Below are 23,534 nucleotides of genomic sequence, written 5' to 3'. Positions count from 1 at the left end.
GGTGCCGCAGGGAGACGCCTTGAGCGTCCCACCTCCAGCGGCCCCGCGCGGGGACACGTGGAGGGAGCGGAGGCCAGGGGCAGAGCGCTGGTCCCTGCGCCCCCACCCACCCCAGCTGGCCTGGTCACCCAGAGGAGGGAGCTGTTTGGCCGCGCTTTTAATACAGCATCTTGCCGATTTCCTAGGCAAAAGGAAAAAACCTGGGGTTTGTGATGGGGGATACGAGTTGGAGTTTTACAGCAATTTCGAGAAATCGTGAGCGCGGTTCTCCGAGCCCCACGAGGAAAGCCGTGCAAATGATGCAAAGCAAGCAGTCCCCGCAGAGGTCGGAGGAAAACGACCTCATCAATATACTCAGACAAAAGCAAATAACACGGGTGGGTAGTGTTAGGACCAGACAGGAACTGCGGCCCTGGGGAGAAAAAATCTGGGGAACCTGGAAACAACTTTCTTAAGCTGCTGGAGAGGGCACAGGGCATGGAGCAGTCTGGAGTGCGCGCTCCCAGGGAAAGGAGGAGAAATGAAATCGGTGATGGTTTGGTGTAGGCGCATAGATGTAATCTCAGAGGGAAGAATCAAATGAGTGACTGATAGGTTTTTCTCCTGAGAGCTAGAAAAGAGGGAGGAGAAAGGATAGATGAGTCTGGCTTTATCCATGTTGGCGCTTCTTAATCTTTTTAGTCTGGAACTTCTTTGAGGGTCTGATGAAAGCTATAAACTCTCTCCCCAGAAAAAGGCATGAATGTATATACTTTAAAAACTTGCATATAATTTCGGTGTCATGAACTCACTGAAGATCATCTACGGACTCCCTAGGGAAGTTATCAATCCATGATATCTCTCACTTCTCTCTCTCTCTCTCTCTCTCTCTCTCTCTGTGTGTGTGTGTGTGTGTGTGTGTGTGTGTGTGTGTGTGTGTGTGTAAGGCAAGACTCCTAATTATCTACATTCAGTCAGTCGGACCAGTCTAACCAGTACTTGATCAGAGCCATCCATCCTGGTTGGGTTGGTGTGAACTACATAGCTCAAAGGATTCTGTATAGTGTTACTTTTGTAAGATTATGTTCGGATTTCCCCCCATCTCTGAGAATCTGAGTTATGTTGGTGAGCTAATCAGGTCCTCCCAGCTGGCTAACAGTGTCCTACATAATCCCTGAGGGGATACTGGAGACAGTCAATGTGAAAGTGAAATGCTCCTTTCGACAGAACCCAGCAAGGAGGAACTGTCAAAGAGCAGAGAGAAACACTGCAGTCAAAATCTCTAAACTTCAGTACCTACAGCAGAGCTCTTTAACCTTACAAAGTTATTGCTGCCATCTGATAACTCCTGATGTGTCTTAGTTTTTCTTAAACAGCTTTACTGAGGGATAATTGACAGATAAACTGCACACAGTTAAATTGCATAATTTGATACATTTAAAGGTAAATATATACACTCATGAATCCATCACCACCATCAAGAGAATAAACATAATGGTCACTACCAAGTTTCTTTATGTCCTGCATACTCCTTACCTCCCAAATGACCCTGTTCCCCAGGCAACCATCATCTGCTTTCTGTCATTATTAATTTGTTGCATTTTCTAGAATTTTATATAAGTGAAATCATAGTATGTACTCTCTTGTCTGCATTCTTTCATTCATAGTAACTATTCCACCAATTAATTCATGCACATTGTAATTTGTATCAATATTTCCTTTCTTTTTATTGCTGAGTACTATCCCATCACATGGATAGCACACAGTTTATCCATTCACTTGTTAATAGACATTTGTGTTGTTCTGGTTTTTGGCTATTGCTTATAGAGGTGCTATGAACATTCACCTGTAGATTCTTATGTGGATATAAGAGTTTATTTCTCTTGGGTAGAAAAAAATGACTAGGAGTGGAATGGCTGGATCATATGAGATGCGAATGTGTAATTTAATTTTAATTTTTAAAAATGTTTCTGAGTTTATTTGAACCAAACTGAGGACATATGCCAGGGAGCAAGATTTCAAATTCTTGCATGAATGTTTAATTCATAAAAGAAATGGCAAAACATTTTCCAAAGTAATATTTTACATTCCTACATGTAGTGTGGGAGCCTTCCAATCCCTCTACATACTTATCAGTATTTGGTATAGTCATTTTATAAAAATCTTCTTTAAAGTTTTTTTTCCATCTTTATTGAAACATAATTGACATATAACATTGTGTAAGTTGAAGGTGTACAGTGTGATAATTTGATATATAGTATGTATATATTGTGAAATGATTTCCATGGCCATGGCCAGTTGGCTCAGTGGTAGAGCATCAGCCCATTGTGTGGAAGTCCCGGGTTCAATTCCCGGCCAGGGCACAGAGGAGAAGCGCCCATCTGCTTCTCCACCCCTCCCCCTCTCCTTCCTCTCTGTCTCTCTCTTCCCCTCCTGCAGCCAAGGCTCCATTGGAGCAAAGTTGGCCCAGGCGCTGAGGATGGCTCTATGGCCTCCACTTCCAGTGCTAGAATGGCTCCAGTTGCAACAGAGCAATGCCCCCAGATGGGCAGAGCATCACCCCCTAGTGGGCCTGCCAGGTGGATCCTGGTCAGGAGCATGTAGGAGTCTGTCTCTCTGCCTCCCTGCTTCTCACTTCAGAAAAATACAAAAAAAAAAATTATTTTCATAATAAGGTTAATTAACACATCCATCACCTCATAGTTACCAATTTTGTGTGTGTATGTGTGTGTTTGGTCAATCTTTTTTATTGTAGCCATTGTGAAAAATGTATAGTGGTCTGTCATAGTTTTAATTTTAATTTTCTTAATACCTATGTTGAGTATCTTTTTGTGTGTTTACCATTTTGTATCTTCTTTGGTAAAGTGTCTGGTTAACTCTTTCACGCTTTTAAAACTTAATTGTATTACTATTGAGTTCTGAGAGTTCTTTATATATTTTGGATACAAGTCCTTTATTAGATATATGACTTGATTGCAAATATTTTCTCAAAGTCTGTGGGTCATCATTTCAATCTCTCTCTCTCTCTCTCTCTCTCTCTCTCTCTCTATATATATATATATATATATATATATATATATATATTTATTTATTTATTACCTGACCAGGTGGTGGCACAGTGGTTGGAGCATCGGACTGGGATGCGGAGGACCCAGGTTTGAGACCCCAAGGTCGCCAGCTTGAGTGCAGGCTCATCTGGTTTGAGCAAAGGTCCACCAGCTTGAACCCAAGGTCGCTGGCTCCAGCAAGGGGTTGCTCAGTATGCTGAAGGTCCCGGTCAAGGCACATATGGGAGAGCAATCAATGAACAACTAGGGTGTTGCAACGCGCAATGAAGTACTGATGATTGATGCTTCTCATCTCTCTCTGTTCCTGTCTGTCTGTCCCTGTCTATCCCTCTCTCTGACTCACTCTCTGTCTCTGTAAAAAAATAAAATAAAATAAATATATTTTTTTTGACAGAGACTAGAGTCAGAAAGAGGAACAGACAGACAGAAAGGGAGATGAGAAGCATCAATTCTTCTTCATTGTGGCACCTTTATTTGTTCATTGATTGCTTTTTCATATGTGCCTTGACCAAGGGCTCCAGCAGAGTGAGAGACTCCTTGATCAAGCCAGCAACCTTAGGCTTAAAGCCAGCAACCTTTGGGCTCAAGCCAGCAACCATGAGGTCATGTCTATGATCCCACACTCAAGCCAGCAACCTGCATTCAAGCTGGTGAGCCTATGCTTAAGCTGGCGATCTCGGGGCTTGGAACCTGGGTCCTCTGCATCCCCGTTCAATGTTCTATTCACTGCACCACCACCTGGTCAGACTGTCACTTCAATCTCTTAATGGTGTCTGATGAGAGCAGAAATTTTAATTTTAATGAAGTTCAACTAATTAATTTTTTGTTATGAATTATGCATTCAGTGTCATATCTAAGAACTCGTTGCCTAATCCAAGGTCATAAAGGTTTTCTTTTAGAATTTTTATAGCTCTAGGTTTTAGATTTATTTGTGTGATTCGTTTGAGTTAATTTTTATATAATGTAAAGTATGATTTGGTTTGGCTTTTTTTTTAATATGAATATCTAATTGTTTCAGCACCACTCATTGAAAAGATAATCTTTGCTGAATTGCTGTTATACTTTTTTTTTAACATCTGCTGTCCCTTTATGCTTGGGTTGGTTGCAGTAGACAAAACTGCAATATACAAAAATCAGTTATAGTTCCATACATTAGCAATGAGCAATTGGAAAATGAAACAAATAATAAAAATCACTTGCTGTAGCATCAAAAAGTATGAAATACTTAGGGGTAAGTTTGGCAAAAGACTAGAAAAGATCTTGTACACTGAAACCCACAACCCATTGCTGAAAGAAATTTAAAGATTTAAGCAAATGAAGAGGTATATCATGTTCATAGGTGGCAAAAATCAATATCATCAAGGTGTCAGTTCTCCCCAAATCAGAATTCCAGCAGGTTTTATTATAGAAATTAACAAACTGATTCCAAAATTCACATGAAAGTATAAAAGACCTGGTATAGCCAAAACAACTTTGAAAAAGAATTGAATTAGAAGAACAACACTTCTGACATTGAGACCTATTATAAAGTTATAGGAATCAAGATAATGTGGTATTGGTGTAAATTAGACAAAGAGCTAACAGAACAGAGAATTACTGATGTTAAGTGAGCTTAGAAGAGGTCCAAATTATTAAATTTCTGGTTGGTAGTAATATGATCCTTGTCACAAAGTATAAAGAGCTTGCCATTCCTTATTCCTAGCTGAGAAAATAATATAGTCTCAGATCTGTTCCTGCTAGTTTACAGTGCTACTACACAACAAGTTGTCATCAGTCTGGTATTATTCAAAAGGCCTGATTTGGAGGGGAATTCATCATCTTGGGCAGAAGGTCATTTACTTCTTAAAAGTCCTCACAACCTGAAAGATGACAATTTGTTTAACGATGACTTTCCCTGCTCACCAATTCTGGTTTGTATATAGTGTTAGTGCTCTTGGGGTTGGTTTTACAACTTACGTCTTTAAACATTTTTATACCATTTTTCAGAACTCTGAGGAGTTTTGCTAAAGCCTTTTATTTTTTGTTTCAAGTTAGTTTTACCTAGTTATTATTGCTTTGTGCTACTACTGATAGTGAAAAACCAATGAAAAATTAAATGTACAAAAAACAGGATTTGTTGAAATCAACCTAAATGTTCAACAGTGGAGGGTTGCAAAAATAAAATGGAGTTGCTTTCAGATAGTATGCATCATATGATTCTGTTTTTATTAGAAGATCTAGAAGTAGCTCTCATTGAGAGGGGAGATATGGATTGTATGTATTTATGTTTTGTCTGCCTTTCCTCACTTTTCTATCATATTTTGAATTGTTGTTCTTGGCTAGTTAGCTCAGTTGGTTAGAGCATGGTGCCAATATTTTGGATTGTTTCTGTAATAAGAAAAGTAAAACAAAACCACAAAATAACACAATAAAAATCTAGATTTTTGGAGTTTTTATAACTCATTTTAAATTATAGCTGACCATTTTGTTTACCAATGTTTTAATGACTTTATATATTTTGCATATCACTCAAAATAAGGCACTATAAAGTCACTGCATATAACATTTTTACATACTAAATATATATTTATAATCTTTCACTATTTGTTTAAACAATTCCTTATTGTTGGAGCTGTGTATAGGCTTCAAATGCCTCTAAATGGTTGGATATATAGGTTGTTTGAAAATATTTGATATTCTTTTATTTTTTTTTAATGAGAAGAGGGAAGATAGTGAGACAGACTCCCAAATGTGCCCTGATCAGGATCCACCCGGCAGCCCCCATCTGGGACCTATGCTTGAATCAACTGAGATATCCTCAGTGCCCAGGGTCAATGCTCAAGCCATTCAAGCCACTGGTTGTGAGAGGGGAAAGATACAGAAGGGGGAAAGGGAGGGGATGAGAAGCAGAGGGTTGCTTCTCGTGTGTGCTCTGACTAGGGATTGAACCTGGGACGTCAGTATGCCGGGCTGAGGCTTTAACCAGTGAGCAAACTGGCCAGGACCATGTTTGATGTCTAAACAGCTCAGAGTAGAAATAATTAGATGAAAACTAGTTATATAGAGCAAAAAGGGCAAGGGGAACACCTCAAATTCTAAAAAGTGTTTCTGGGGATATTCTTTTTTAATCAAATCATCACTTCATCTAACTTGTTTTAGGTTAAATCCTTTTTGCCAAATTGATTTTACCAAATAGTATATAACTATGTGAATAAATATATAAGATCCCCAAGTATATATACTCTTAAATTTATATCAGTGTTACTCATTACACAGGGTTGATGTTGTTTGAATATTTTTTATTTATAAAATTTGATTTTCTCTGCACCGTGAGGAACTAATGAAGGTTTCTGGGCAAAGAGGACATCATTGGAGCAAAATGGTCAAGGGTTACTCTTGTAAAGAGTATGGAGAATAAACTGTAGTGAAGAGGCTCTGGAGGCAGGAAGCGAAGTTGGAGGCTTTTGCAATAGTTCCAGTAAGTGATGATGAAATCCTGAGCCAATGCAGTGTCACTAAGGAAGAAAGGAGGGGGCAGATTTCCTCCTGAGTCATATGAATAGAAAATGTATTTAATTCCTTCCCTCTTGTCTACTCTTCAACCTACAGCCAGTCAACTCATCCAAGCCTTCAAAAATCATTATTTAAGGATTTGAACTATGATGATTTTGTCTATCACACAAAAAGTGGGTTGGGAAATTCAGTTAATGAGCCTGAGAAAGAAAGAATAGATGAGTTCAGGACAATGACCTGAGTACAGTTTGTATTTCTAGTGAGTGCCAGAAGGAAGTGTGTTGGCTTGGCTGGCATTTCAGCTAAAAAATAATAAAAGAAAATAGATTACTGTAAACATAGAGGGCTTTATACCTTTAATATGTCAGCTTTACAGCACACTCCTTGAGAGCACAAATCACATGGCATACTTCTTAGTATGCTAAAATTAGCATTCAGTAGACATTTAAAGGGTAGAATATAAGATAGAAAATATTGGAATGGATTTTGACTCTTCTTAAATAATGGGAGGGGCATGCTAACCTGATAACTTTTGAACTCTGAATATGAGACTAAGCCAGAGCTACTTATTCATATTAGACTCTGTAAACCAATGATAAAAAGGCTGATTCACAAGTTCTGGGAAGTAGAAAAAGGTATGGCTGTAAGCACTATTTTAGTGACTTTATTTAAATGATCATTAGGATTTATTATATATTTTTTGACTACTTAAGAGTTTTAAAAATCCCAGAACTTTAAGTTTATTCCTATTTCCATTACTTCATGCATTCTACTCCATATAGTCATAAGCCACTAACTAACTTCAGAAAATACCTGTTGCATGTGAGGCTTAGCATTATGAGTACAAGAGGATGTTAAAATATATTCACCACCTTTAAGAATCTTACAATATTATAAACAAGGTGAGACATGCTGACACTGAATATCTAGGGAACAATATTATGGAAAAAATGAATATGAAGAGAAATTGTAATTAAGGTATCAAAAGATGTGATTAAGGCCTCAATGAAAGGTTATTGATATAATCAAATGCATTCTCTATAATATACTTATGAGAGAATCTAACTTTGTAAAGTAAGTAACTGGCTGATTGTATTGGATGCAGTATATTGATATTCTTGTGCATTTATATACCAAGTATTTGTGTATTTATCTTTCTTTGAGGACTATTCACAATAGTAAGACCACTACAAGACTTCCTTTTTCAGAAAAATGACAAAGTAGATATTTTGAAAAACCCTCCTGTTACAAAACACCCAGAAATGATGAATAAGACAGAGTAAACGTCTAATAAAATCCTTAGCTAATAAAATGTATAAACCAATAATAATAATAATAATATGTCATGGGGTTTAAAATATATATAGAAGCAAAATGTATGACAACAATAGCACAAAGGCTGGGGGTGAAGAAATGGAAATACTATATATTGTTTTAAGACTCTCATACTATATATGTGAAGTTGTATAATGTCACTTGAAAGTAAACCATAAGGTAAAATATATACTACAAATCCTAAAGCAACCACTAAAATAATATAACAAAGAGTTGTAGTTAGTAAGTCAATAAGGGAGGTGAAATGCAATCATGAAATATACCCAAATAATCCATGACATGTTCATCTCCATAGAAAACCCTATGGGATCTACTGAAATGCTATTAGAATAAGTGAGTTTAGCAAGGTTGCAGAAAACACAATTGATTTACAAAAGCACATACCATGGCCTCTGCCGCAGGTGCTAAAAAATGGCTCTGGTTATAATGGAGCTAGGGACCCAGATAGGCAGAGAATCTCCCCCTAGTGGACTAGCCAGGTGGATCCTCATCAGGGCACATGCAGGAGTCTGTCTCTGCTTCCCCATCTTCTCACTAAAATAAATTTTAAAAAAAACAGATCAATGTTTCTCTCTCTCTCTTTCATCCTTCCTCTCTCACTAAAATCAATAAATAACTGTTTTTAAAAATCAACTTAAGAATGACTGAAAACTTAAATTTGAAAGGCAAAAGTATAAAAATCTTAGAAGAATCTCTTCATAACCTTGAGTTAAGAAAGACTTGTTAAGTAAGACACCAAAACTCTAATACTAAATTGAAAACACTGATACTTTAACTGCATTGAAACTTAACATTTTTCTGAGGGAATTTATCACCAGAAAACCCCCACTACAAGAAATACTAAAGGGGGTTATCTAACCAGATACAAAGAACAAAATAAAACAAACTACAAATAAATATTTTAACAAAACCACAATAAAAACAAGAATAAACTGTGACAACAATAATATAAAAGGGGAGAGGATAAAGATCAGCAGAAGCAAAGGAGGATGGAGTGCAGAAGCACTCATGAGATAATGGACTCTAGTAAATATGATAAATTTTCTTTTAATAACCTATGGTAACCACCCCTGAAAATGCCACTACTGAAATACATAGCTTAAAAAAAGAAGAAACAGAAGATAGAAGTATGGAATACCACCAAACAAAAACAAATGTCAAAAAAACAATAAAGAAGAACCAAACAAGACATAGACCTATCAGAAAGCAGTATATAAAATGGCAGTAGGAAATCCTCACGTGTCAATAATTACACTAAATATAAATAGATTGAACTCACCAATAAAGAGGCACAAAGTAGCAGATTGGATCAAGAAGCAATACCCAACTGTATGCTGCCTTCAAGAGACACGTCTAAGCTACAAGGATAAAAATAGATTCAAAGTGAAAGGTCAAAAAATGATTCTCCAAACAAATAATACCCAAAGAACAGGAGGTGTAGCCATACTCATATCTGACAATGCTGACTACTAGACAACAAAGGTAACTGGAGACAAAGATGGACATCTCATAATGATAAAGGGGACATTGTATCAAAAAGACATAACATTACTTAGTATATATGCACCAAACTAGGGAGCACCAAAATATATAGGACATCTACTAACTGATCTAAAAGTACAAACTGAAAAAAATATAAACATACTTGGAAACCTTAATACACCATTGATGGCTTTAGATTGTTCATCCAAACAGAAATCAATAAAGAAATATCAGCCGTAAATGAAACACTTAAATAAATGGACATAATAGACAGCTACAGGACATTTCATCCCAAATCAACAGAGTATACATTTTCCCCAATGTACATGGAACATTCTCAAGAATAGACCATATGCTGGGCCACAAAACTAACATCGACAAATTCAGAAGGATTGAAATTATACCAAGCGTATTCTCTGACCATAAGACTTTGAAACTAGAATTCAATTGCAAAAAAGAAGTAAACAAACCCACAAAAATGTGGAAATTAAACAACATACTTCTAAAAAATGGCTGGGTCAAAGAAGAAATAAAAGCAGAGATCAAAAGATATATACAGACAAAAGAAAATGACAATACGACATATCAGAATCTCTGAGATGCAGCGAAAGCAGTAATAAGAGGGAAGTTCATATCATTACAGGCTTATATGAAGAAACAAGAGAGAGCCCAAGTAAACAACCTAACATCACATCTTAAGGAACAAGAAAAAAAAGAACAAAGGCAACCCAAAATAAGCTGAAGAAAGGAAATAATAAAAATTAGAGTAGAAATAAATGAAATAGAGAACAGAAAAACTATAGAAAAAATTAATACAACAAAGAGCTGGTTCTTTAAAAAGATCATCAAAATTGACAAACCCCTGGCAAGACTCACTAAGGAAAAAAGAGAAAGGACTCATATAAACAAAATCAAAAGTGAAAGAAGAGAAATTACCAAAGATATCATAGATATACAAAGGATTATGTAGAATACTATGAAAAACTATATGCCACCAAATTCAACAATCTAAAAGAAATGGATAAACTCCTAGAACAATACAATCTTCCTAGACTGAATCATGAAGAAGAAGAAAGCCTAGATAGACCCATAAGCAGGGTGGAAATAAAAACAACTATCAAAAACCTACCCCAAAATAAAAGTCTGGGGCCAGATGACTATACTAGTGAATTCTACCAAACATTCAAAGATTTGGTTCCTATCCTTCTCAAAGTCTTCCAAAAAATTGAAGAAGAAGCAATACTTTCAAACACATTTTATGAGGCCAATGTAATCCTCATACCAAAACCTGGCAAGGACAACACACACACACACAAAAAAAAAACACTATAGATCAATATTCCTAATGAATACAGATGCAAAAATTCTAAACAAAATACTAGCAAATTGAATACAACAACACATTGGAAAAATAATTTTTCATGATCAAGTCGGATTTATCCCAGAAACAGAAGGATGGTTCAATATATGTAAAACGATTAACATAATACACCATATCAACAAAACAAAAAACAAAAACCATATGATCCTGTCAATAGATGCAGAAAAGGCATTTGATAAAATACAACATCCTTTTTATGTTTAAAATACTCAACAAAATGGGTATAGAAGGAAAATACCTAAACATAATAAAGGCCATTTATGACAAACCATCAGCTAACATCATACTAAATGGTAAAAAAAAAAAAAAAATGAAAACTTTTCCTCTAAAATCAGGAACAAGACAAGGTTGCCCTTCTCTCCACTCCTATTCAACATAGTGCTGGAAGTTCAAGCCAGAGCAATCAGACAAGAGAAAAAAATTAAAGGCATTCATATTGGGAAAGAAGAAGTAAAGGTTTCACTTTTTGCAGATGATATGATCCTGTATATAGAAAATTCCAAGGACTCCACAGAAAGGCTATTAGAAACAATAAACCAATAAAGTAAGGTCACAGGATACAAAATTAACATACAGAAGTCTATTGCTTTCTTATATGCCAACAATGAAACTTTGGAAAAAGAACTCGGAAAAATAACCCCTTTTACAGTTGCAAGAAAAAAAAATACCTAGGAATAAACATAACAAAGAATGAAAGGACATATATACTGAAAACTACAAAGCATTATTAAAGGAAATTGAAAAAGACACAATGAAATGGAAAAATATTCTTTGTTCACAGATAAGACTAAATGTAGTTAAAATGGCCATATTACCCGAAGCAATTTAATACAATTTCCATCAAAATTCCAATGTAATTTTTTTAAAAAAATAGGAAAAAAGTCATCAGGTTTGTATCGAACCATAAAAAAACCCCAAATACCAAAGTAATTCTAAGGGGAAAAAGATGAAGCAGGAGGCATTACAATACCTGACTTCAAATTATATACTACAGAGCCACGATAATCAAAACAGCATGGTATTGGCAGAATTATAGACACACAGACCAATGGGACAGAATAGAGACCCCCAGCAATAAAACCACATGTATATGGTCAAATCATCTTTGATAAAGGAACCAAGAACACAATGGAGAAAAGAAAGCCTCTTCAGTAAATAGTGCTGGGAAAACTGGTGAGCCACATGGAAAAGAATAAAACTCACCTACAGTTTGTCCCCTTGCACAAAAATTAAGTCAAAATGGATCAAAGACCTAAATATAAGATCTGACACAAAAAATTACATAGAAGAAAAAATAGGTACTAAACTCATGGACCTTGGCAATACAGAACATTTTATGAATTTGACCCCAAAGGCATGAGAAATAAAGGCAAAGATAAATGAATGGGACTACATCCAACTAATAAGCTTCTGCACAGCAAAAGAAACTAACAACAAAACAAACAGACAGACAACTAAATGGGAGATGATATTTTCAAACAACAGCTCAGATAAGGGGTCAATATCCAAAATATATAAAGAACTCACAAAACTCAGCAACAAACAAGCAAACAATTCAATAAAAAAATGAGAAGAAGACATGAACAGACACTTCTCCCAAGAAGAAATACAAATGGCCAATATATTAAAGGGATATATGAAAGGATGCTCATCTTCACTAGCTATTAGAGAAATGCAAATCAAAACTACAATGAGATACCACATCACACCTGTTAGATTAGCTATTATCAAGGTAATAACAAGTGCTGGAGAGGCTGCGGAGAAAAAGGAACCCTCATTCACTGTTGGTGGGGATGTAAATTAGTACAATCATTATGGAAGAAAGTATGGTGGTTTTTCAAAAAATTAAGAATAGAACTACCATATGACCCAACAATCCCTTTACTGGGTATATATCTACAAAATTCGAAAATATGGGTATGTAAAGACATGCACCCCCATGTTCATCGCAGCATTGTTCACAGTGGCCAAAACATAAAAACAGCCAAAATGCCATCCAATAGAGGACTGGATAAAGAAGATGTGATACATATATACAATGGAATACTACTCAGCCATAAGAAATGATGACATAGTATCATTTACGACCACATGGATGAACCTTGATAACATTATACTGAGTGAAATAAGTAAATCAGAAAAAGCTAAGAATTGTGTGATTCCATACATAGGTGCAACACAAAATTGAGACTCATGGACATAGATAAAAGTGCAGTGGTTACCAAGGGGAGGAAAAAGGAGGACAGGAAGAGGGATGGGGGAAGGGGAGGAGCATAAAGAGAAACAAAATACAGGGTGACAGAAGATGATTTGACTTTGTATGATGGGTATACAGCATCATTGCATCCAAATGATGTGGAGATGTTTTCTCTAAACCTATGTACTGTGGTTGACCAATGTCATCCTGTTAAATTTAATTAACTAAATTTAAAATAAATGTAAAACTTCTGTTCATCCAAATGCATCAAAAAGAAAATAAAGACAAGCCACAACTTGGGAGAAGTTATTTGTACTTTATCTAAATAACAAAGAATTTATATCAAGAATACATAAAAAGCATGTAATAATTAAAAAGCAAAAAGATAACCTAATAGTGTAACTGTTAAAAATCATACAGGAGTTTTACTAAGAAACAAAAAATGGGGTTCATAAGCACATGAGAAGCTGTTTACCCATATTAATAAGAGCAAAATGAAATTAAGTACCATGAGCTACCATGTCATATTCACCAGTTTAACAAAATAATTCAGACAATTGTTAGTGATGTGTCAAACAAGAACTTACATACTGCTGGTGGAAGTGTAAGTTGGTACACTTACTTTGGAAAACAATTTGGTATTACCTAGTTCAATTGATAACGTGCATGTGCCATGTCCCAGCAATACCATAAAGAAATCTTCCTCAGGTGCATCAGGAGACATATACAAGAATATTCATTGCATTATTATTTGTAATAGCAAAAACACTGGAAATGATCCAAATGTCTTAACAGTAAAATGGGTAAATATCCATACAACAGAATAGTTTAATACCCAAAATAGATGAATTACAACCATATACATCAACATAAAGGAAAGCATAACAGTGTGTGAGAGAAGCATAGTATAGAAGAATATGTATAAAATGACTCAATTTATAAAAATCCACAAACATAAGAACTAGACAACATATTATTTGGAAATGCTTATTCATGTGGTAAAGCCGTAAGTAAGCAAAAGAATGATCATTACAAACATTAGTATAGTGTTCATCTCTTGGGGAGATAAAGTTGGGAGGTTGAACTGGAGAGGGTGCTCAAGCATCCTCTAAGTTACTGGTAATATTCTATTTCTTAAGCTGATAGGTATGTATGTAAGTCTTTATTTAATGATTAATTCTTAAACTAACCTTAACATTTTAGATACTTTTGTATGTGTAACTTCCACAATAAAAAGTGTTTTAAGAACATACAGAGGAGGAGCACTAGCAGAGGCAATGGCGACCAGGACGCCAGAATCGCAGGCGCAGTTCAGCCAGTCCGTAGGGGCCTCTCACAAAGAAGGGGAACACCTGCGGTACTGAGGTGTTCTCCCTCACTAAGCAGGTGCTGAAGGGCTCGCGGAGCTCGGAGCTGCTAGGTCAGGCAGCTGAAAAATGGTACTACAGGAAGATGCCATCTTGCATTCAGAAGATAGTTTAAGGAAAATAGCAATAATAACAACACATCTTCAATACCAGCAAGAAGCTATTCAGAAGAATGTTGAGCAGTCATCAGATCTCCAGGACCAGCTGAATCATCTGTTGAGAGAGAACAGCTTAAGGAAGGCTTTGCCTAATGCTAATATGCTATAATGAATAAAATAAATATCTCCACAAGGAGATATCTTGTGGTAGATAGGAGGAGATATATCTACCACAAGCATTGTGCGGTGGGTTTGATTTTCCATTTTCTTCTCTAAACATATATAGAAAAGATTTATAGTGATGTGCAGTTTCTCCTAAAAAGAAGCTAGGTGTTTGAATTTTGGAAGCATTTCTTAAATCAGACTAACCTATGGCCTTCTTAATTTTCTTTTTTCTTTTCTTGTATTTTTGTGAAGTGAGAAGCAAGGAGGCAAAGAGACTCCCACATGTGCCCAATGGGGATCCACCCGGCATGCCTGCTAGAGGGTGATGCTCTGCCCATCTGGGGAGCTGCTCCATTACAACTGGAGCCATTCTAGCGCCTGAGGTGGAGGCCATGGAGTCATCCTCAGCGCCTGGGCCAACTTTGCTCCTATGGAGCCTTGGCTGTGGGAGGAGAAGAGGCAGATAAAGAGAAAGTAGAGAGGAAATGGTGGAGAAGCAGGTGGGCACTTCTCCTATGTGCCCTGGCTGGGAATCAAACCTAGGACTTCCACATACCAGGCCAACGCTCTACCACTGAGCAAACCAGCCAGGGCCTGATCTTCTTGAATTTTTAAGTTGCTCTGTATTTTTTAGTTGCTCTATTAGTTTGATGTTAAAACAAAATTAAAAGATGTCTTGGTTTTTCCCATAGAACTTTAATGTCAAAAGCTGTATTGTCAAAACATGATTCTTAAACAAATACTGAGTAGTTTTACATTCAGAAATAGAACTTCTATTGTGAACATAGAAGAATGATTACCGTAATATTTTTAAAGAATTTTTTCTTTTAATTACAAATTCAGGAAATATTTTAATTTCTTGTTCAAAGAACAGTGATAGGTAATATCTGTTTTTTTTTTTTTATTTTCTAGTAACTCAGGGGAGATATTTATTTTATTCATTATAGCAAATACCTAAATGAAAATAATGCAAATTATATCATATCAAGCCAGCTGCAAACTCTTGCCTCGACCTGCATTCCTAGAATTTCTTTGTTGTTGTAACTCTGGATTATGTGGCCTTGGGTTCATTTTGTAACATTGCTTGTAATCAGCATATTCACTTGTATGACATTGCCAAATGCGAAGGCAGTTAAACTACTGTGAGAGGTTGTAGTGTAGGGTTGTACCATAGGGAAAACCTTATGTTTGCAGACACTTGCCTATGTTTATTGAATTCATCTATTAAATGCATTACCATTGTCTATAGCAGGGGTCCCCAAACTACGGCCCGCGGGCCCCATGCGGCCCCCTGAGACCATTTATCCGGCCCCCGCTGCACTTCTGGAAGGGGCACCTCTTTCATTGGTGGTCAGTGAGAGGAGCATAGTTCCCATTGAAATACTGGTCAGTTTGTTGATTTAAATTTACTTGTTATTTATTTTAAATATTGTATTTGTTCCCGTTTTGTTTTTTTACTTTAAAATAAGATATATGCAGTGTGCATAGGGATTTGTTCATAGTTTTTTTTATAGTACGGCCCTCCAACAGTCTGAGGGACAGTGAACTGGCCCCCTGTGTAAAAAGTTTGGGGACCCCTGGTCTATAGGTAAGTCTAAATGTCCTTACTTTGTTTGAATTTAAAATGGGGATTTCTTCTATTTCAGTTCAGTTCTTAATTTACTGGGATTGGGAGAAAGCTGATATAAGAAAATGATGTTTTCCCTGGAAGAAAAAACAAATAAGAGTCTAATTTAATTCATATACTATCAAATTGACTAATCATATAAGATTGCATTTATTCCTTATTGGACATATATATACATGTTCACTTGTTAAAAATAAAAAAGAACAAATGAGATGTGAAAAAACAAAATGAAAAGAATGTACAGAGAAAGGCCCTAGCCAGTTGGCTCAGAGGTAGAACATCAGCTTAGCATGTGGAAGTCCCAGGTTCAATGGTTTGATTCCTGGTCAGAGCACACAAGAGAAGTGACCAGTTGCTTCTCCACCCTTCCATCTCCCCTTTTCTCTCTCTCCCACCCTCCATAGCCATGGCTTATTCCAGCAAAGTTTACCCCAGGCACTGAAGATGGCACCATGGCCTCCAATCAGGCACTAGAATAGTTCGGTAGCTGACCAATGGAGCAGAAGCCTTAGATGAGCAGATCATTGCCCCATAGGGGGCTTGCAGAGTAGATCCTAGTTGGGGCACATGCGGAGTCTGTCTCTCTGCCTTCCAGCCTCTCACTTATTAATTAAAAAAAAAAAAAGAATGTACAGAGGAGCCTGAACTGTGATGGCATAGTGGATAGAGCACAAACCTGGAACCCTAAGGTCACCCATTTGAAACCCTAGGTTTGCCTGGTCAAGGCACATACAACAAGCAGCCAATGAACAGCTGGAGTGAAGCTACTACTCCCCTCCCACCCATTTTCTCTATGTAAAGTAAAAAATAATAAAGTATTTTAAAATAATAGTAAATAGGCCCTGGCCGGTTGGCTCAGCGGTAGAGCGTCGGCCTAGCGTGCGGAGGACCCGGGTTCGATTCCCGGCCAGGGCACACAGGAGAAGCGCCCATTTGCTTCTCCACCCCTCCGCCGCACTTTCCTCTCTGTCTCTCTCTTCCCCTCCCGCAGCCAAGGCTCCATTGGAGCAAACATGGCCCGGGCGCTGGGGATGGCTCTGTGGCCTCTGCCCCAGGTGCTAGAGTGGCTCTGGTCGCAATATGGCGACGCCCAGGATGGGCAGAGCATCGCCCCCTGGTGGGCAGAGCGTCGCCCCATGGTGGGCATGCCGGGTGGATCCCGGTCGGGCGCATGCGGGAGTCTGTCTGACTGTCTCTCCCTGTTTCCAGCTTCAGAAAAAAGAAAAAGAAAAAAATAAAAATAAAAAAAATAATAGTAAATAAATTTTTAAAAAACATAATGTACAGTGGAGGAAGAGGGTGATGAGAAGGAGTACAGTGTATATATACTATTAGGCAGCTATCCTGACTCAAATACAAATTCTCTGATTATTGACCTAATCTGGTAAATGCTTGTCAACAATAAACAGATATAATCAACTGCAACTAATATTTAAATACTTATTCAAAAAATCAATAGAGAAGCTAAACAAAAAATTATAGCCAGGTAAAGAGAAATTACTAAACTAGAATATAGCTTAGTAATAGTTATGAAGAAATCATTCAGGGTATAGCATAGAGAAACAGGTGGTGAGTAGGAAAGTTTAAAAGATGAAAGATAGGCCCTGGTTGGGTTGCTTAATGAATAGAGTATTGTCTCCACATGCCAAGGTTATGGGTTCAATCCTCTGTCAGGGCACATACAAGAAGCAACCAGTGAGTGCACAACTAAACAGACAACTTAGTAGAACAACAAGTTGATGCTTCTCTCTCTCTCTCTCCCTTCCTCTCTCTCTATCTCTCTTTCTCAAACCAATGAGAAAATTAAAAGGTATGAAAAATAGAGCTACCCACTGAATGTCTGTGTCACCTCAAATTCATTTGGTGAATCCCTAACCCCATATGATGGTATTTGGAGGTGGGGCCTTTGGGAGATAATTCAGTTCAGATGATGAACTTTGGATGAAGCCATGTTGAGATTAGTACCGTTATAAGAAAAGAAAGAGACCAGAGCTCACTCTCCCCACCATGTGAGGATACAGCAAGAAGGCAGTGGTCTATAAACCAGAAATAAGTCTTTCACAAGAACCCTACCATGCTGACACCCTAATCTTGGATTTTCAGTCTCCAGAAATGTGAGAAACTAATACTTATTGTCACCCAGCCTATGGTATTTTGTTATAGTAGCCAGAACTGAATAAGACAGATAGGATAAGAATAATAGGACCAGAGTTCCCAAAGAGCTTAAGAAGGACAACAAAGAAGAGATGATAATCAAGGAGCTAATGGCTGAGTATTTTCCAGAACTGGTCAAAGCCATCAAAGACACAAAAGGTCAAATTTCATAAACATCACCAAGCAAGATAAATAAAAAGAAACCCATACCAAGAACCACTGTAATGAATGTGTAGAACACTAGAATCAAAGAGAAGATCTTAAGTATCCAGAGAGAAAAGATGATTACTGACAGAGAAACAATAATTAGACACAAAGTGAGCTTTTCAGAGCAATGGTAATAAATTCCAGAAAGATTCAAAGGCTGAGAAGAAAAGCCATCTGCCTAGAATTGTGTCCCCAGGGAACCATTCATTCAAAACAGTAGGGTAAACTAGAATTCTGGAAAGATGGTAGGGTAGGAAGCATCAGGAATCTATTTATTTACCTAGACAATAACTGCACTGACAGATTCTCTCTGATATAACAATCTTGGAACTCTTTAAGTCTATTGAAGATTTGCAAATTCCAGGGGAAGACTTGGATGGTAAATTGTAATCAACTGTGGTTAACTTTAAGTCTTAATACAATAGCAACTACCTATTCTCTACCCTCAGGCATGTGATAGGCAGCTATGCACGTGCTCCTGGAGCAGCATGCACATAGCTTGTGGAGCCAGGGTGGCCAAAAAAGAACCTTGTTCTACATATGTAAAGCACCTGTGTTGTGATCACTGATCAGTGCCTCTGATCACAGAAGTGCCACCAAAGAGGTGGGTAGCCATTGTTGTTGCACCTCTCCCTGTCTCCGCAAGCACATTTCAGACCAACTGAAGTGACTTCCAGGGGACTTAACCCTTTGAGTAGTACGAACGTTCATGTACATCCTCATGCTTCCTGACCATCCAGAATATGATTGTACATGTATAAGGCAACATTAAAAAAAAGGCAAATGTATGTTCTTCTTGTTTCCATAAATTGGTTATAAAACAAACATGATTTTAAGTTAATAAAACTGTAACTGGAACTAATTTCATTTTTTGAAAAAAAGAAAAACTCACTCCCAGGGCTCAATGAGCATGAAAAATACTCACTATTAAAGGGTTAAAGAGCTGGGAGCCTTTCCCCATACCCCTCCATATTTCCCCTTTTCCTCTTTTGGAAGCTAGATATTAACAACTAGGACATTCAGAAACAACTGCATATCCAGAAAAAATTAGAAAGTGGCTATGCAAGCCCAGGGAAAAATTCAGACAAGACCTAAGATCTTCAGTTTACATCACAGGTTGACCCTTAGCATACTGACAGCCTACAACAATTTTGTGTGTGTTTTATTTATTTTTTATTTTTATTTATTCATTTTTTAGTGAATAGAGACAGAGAGAGAAATAGAGACAGAGAGAGAAGGAGGGGAGAAGCAGGAAACATCGACTCCCATATGTGCCTTGACCGAGCGAGCCCAGGGTTTTGAACCAGTGACCTCAGCATTCCAGGTTGATGCTTGATCCACTGCACCACCACAGGACAGGCACAACAATTTTTTAAAATACCAAAAGCAGTAAACCTTGAGATGGGGCAAATCTGATTTGCAGATTATTAGATTCAAATGTCCAGTTTTCATCCACAACAACAATAAATTACAAGTCATAGAAAGAAACAGGAAAGTATGACTCATTCAAAAGAAAATATGAGTCAATAGAAATTATCCCCAAGAAAGACCTGATGGCAGATATACTAGAAAGACTTCAAAACAATTATCTTAAAAAACTAAAGGAAGATGTAGAAAAAGTTAACCCAGCAACCTTTCTACCTCAAGAAACTAGAAAAACAACAAAGTAAACCCAAAGTTATCAGAAGGAAGGAAATAATAAAAATTAGAGCAGAAATAAACAAAATAGAGATTAGGAAAACAATAGAGAAAAATTAATGAAACTAAAAGTTGATTCTTTGAAAAGATCAACAAATTGGCTAATATTTGGCTAGATGGACTAAGAAAAAAAGGAAAAAGATTCAAATTACTAAAATCAGAAATGAAAGTGAAGGAATTACTATCAATTTTACAGAAATAGGAAGGATTATAAGAGAGCCATATGCACAATTCTACACTAACAAATTGGATAACCTAGATAAAATGGAACCAAATTCCTGGATACATATAATCTACCAAGACTAAATAATGAAGAACTATAACATCTGAATAGACCGATCTATAACTAGTAAGGAGATTGAATCAATAGTCAAAATCTCCATACAAAGAAAAGTCTTGGATCTAATGACTTCACTTATGAATTCTACTAAACATGAATTCTACTAAATACCTATCCTTCTCAAACTTTTCCCCAAAATTGAGAAGGGAATACTTTCTAATTCATTCTCTGAGGCCTGTATTATCCTGATACCAGAGCCATTCAAAGAAACTATAAGAAAATTACACACCAATATTCCTTATGAACACTGATACAAAAATACTTAACAGAATATTAGCAAACTAAATTCAGCAGCATGTTAAAGGAATTATACACCATGACCAATTGGGGTTTAGTTCTGAAATGAATGAATGATTCAACATATGAAAACTGATCAATGTAATATACCACATTAAAAGAATAAAGGGAGAAAACATATCAATTGATGCAGAAAAAGCATTTGATAAAATTCAACACACTGTCATGATAAAAATACTAAAAAGAAGACAACTAACTCAACATAATAAAACTATACATGGAAATCCAAAGTGAGCATCATACTCAGTGGTGAAAAACTGAAAGCTTTTCCTCTAAGATCAGGAGCAAGGCAAAAATGCCTGCTTTCACCACTTCCATTCAACATGGTACTAGACATTCTAGCTGGAGTAATTAGTCAAAGAAATGATATAAAAGGGATACAAATTGAAAAGGAAGAAATAAGATTATCTCTGTTTGCAGAATTTATGATCTGATATGTAGAAAACTAAATATTTTACACAAAAAACTGTTAGAACTAATAAATTAATTCATGTAGCAAGACAAAAGTTGACAAGCTGCACTTCTACACAGTGATGAAAAAGGAATTTACAAAAACAATTCCATTTTTAATAACATCAAAAATAATAAAAATACTTAAGAATAAACTTTACCAAGGAGGTAAAAGATTTGTACAATAAAAAGTATAAAACATGGCTGAAAGTTAATACTGTTAAAATGTTGATACTACCTAAAGCGATCTACAGATTCAAAGCACTCCCTATCAAAATCCTAATGATTTGTTTTTCAGAAATAGAAAAACCCATCCTAAAACTCATATGGAATCTCAAATCGCCAAAACAATCTTGAAGAAGAAAAAGAACACTGGAGGACTCATACTTCCTGATTTCAAACTTAGTACAAAGCTACAGTAATCAAAACAGTGTGGTACTATCATAAAAACTGACATATAAACCAATGGAATAGAGAGCCCCCAAATAAACCATCATATATATGGATACATTATTTTTGACAGTGATGCCAAAGACATTCAGTTGGGAAAGGAAAGTCTTTTCAACCAGTGGTACTGGGAAAACTGGACTTCCACCTGCAGAAGAATGAAGTGGGAACCTTATCTCATACTGTATACAAAAAATAACTCAAAATGGATCAAAGACTTAAATGTAAGACCTAAAACAATAAAACTCTTAGAAGAAAATATAGTTCTTTTTTTAGTTTTATATTTTATATATGAATGGAATTATAGTTTTTGTCCTTTGCCATCTGACTTATTTCACTTAGCATAATACCTTCAAGATCCATCCATGTTGTTGCAAATGGCATTATTTTATCTTTTTTATAGCTGAGTAGTATTCTATTGTGTGTGTGTGTGTATCACCTTTTCTTTATAACAAAACAAAACAAAAACAAACTCATAGATACAGACAATAGAATGGTGGTTACCAGAAGGGAAGGAGGGCACGGAGAGGACAAATACATGGTAATGGAAGAAAAGTAGACTTTTGGTGGTTAGCACATAATAGTGTATACAGATATTGAATTATAATGTTGTACACCTGAAATTTGTATAATGTTATTAAACAATGTTACCTCAAAAACATTTCAAATTAATTGATGTTATATACATTGTAAAAAGGAAGAAAACATAAGAAAAACTCTTCATGACATTGGATTTGGCAATGATTTCTTGGATATGACACAAAAGGCAAAAGTAACAAAAGAAAAAATAGACGTATAGGATTTAGTAAAAATTTTGTATATCAAGAGACCCTATCAACAATAAAAATCAGCCCACCGAATGGGGGAAATTTTATGCAAATCATGTATCTAATAAGGGATTAATATCCTGAATATATAGAGAATGGCTAAAACTCAATAGCAACAATAACAAAAACAACCTGATTCAAAAATAAGTCAAGAACAAAAATCTCCAAAGAAGATATAAAAATGGTCAATAAGCATTCTTAACATCTCTAATCATTAGGGAAATGCAATAAAAATTTCAATGAGATACACTTCACACCATTGGGGTGGCTACTATTTTTTTAAAAAGTGTTGGCAAAGATGTAGAGAATTAGAAACCCTTGTACACTGTTGGTAGGACTGTAAAATGGCACAGGCACTGTGGAAAACAGAATAAAGGTTCTCAAAAAAATAAAAATAGAATTACTATATGATCCAGCAATTCTACTTCTGGTTATATACCCAAAAGATTTGAAAGTAGGGTTTCAAAGAGATATATTTGTACATTCATGTTCATAGCCACATTATTCACAATAGACAAGATGTAGAAACTTATATATACATCGATGGGTGAATGGATAATCAAAATGTGGTATATACATACAATGTAATATTGTTCAACTTTAAAAAGGAAGGATATTGTGCAATATACTATGATATGGGTTATGCTAAGGACATTATGCTGAGTAGAAATAAGGCTAGAGCAGTGTCTTTGCAATCCTAAAGGGACTGGTTTGCAAGTGACTGTGTGTGTGGTATTTGGAGTTAGGTAGAGGCTCTTAGACTTCCTTTCTGAGATTTCAGAATAACCATAACAGGGTCCACTAGTCCTGTAGAAGCTGAGAGCTCGACTCTGTGATCTCACAAGTTCCTCCAGGCCCAAGACAATGATGCTAACAGCTTCAAAGAGCAGGTTTGGCATATGGAAGGAAAGGGCCAGGTAGGA

The 23,534-nt window shown here is 36.4% G+C and overlaps 1 protein-coding gene and 1 pseudogene across 4 annotated transcripts in view; both read left to right on the top strand.

The window, feature by feature from the left end:
- IL15RA (interleukin 15 receptor subunit alpha) overlaps nt 1-23,534 on the top strand; it is a 52,135-nt gene that overhangs the window by 874 nt on the left and 27,727 nt on the right. The gene's annotated exons all lie outside the window — the stretch shown is intronic.
- LOC136405596 (BLOC-1-related complex subunit 7 pseudogene) lies at nt 14,129-14,568 on the top strand (annotated as a pseudogene).

The sequence above is a fragment of the Saccopteryx leptura genome, chromosome 5 (assembly GCF_036850995.1).
Source record: "Saccopteryx leptura isolate mSacLep1 chromosome 5, mSacLep1_pri_phased_curated, whole genome shotgun sequence".
NCBI lineage: Eukaryota > Metazoa > Chordata > Mammalia > Chiroptera > Emballonuridae > Saccopteryx > Saccopteryx leptura.
This window is presented reverse-complemented; position numbering and strand designations above follow the sequence as displayed.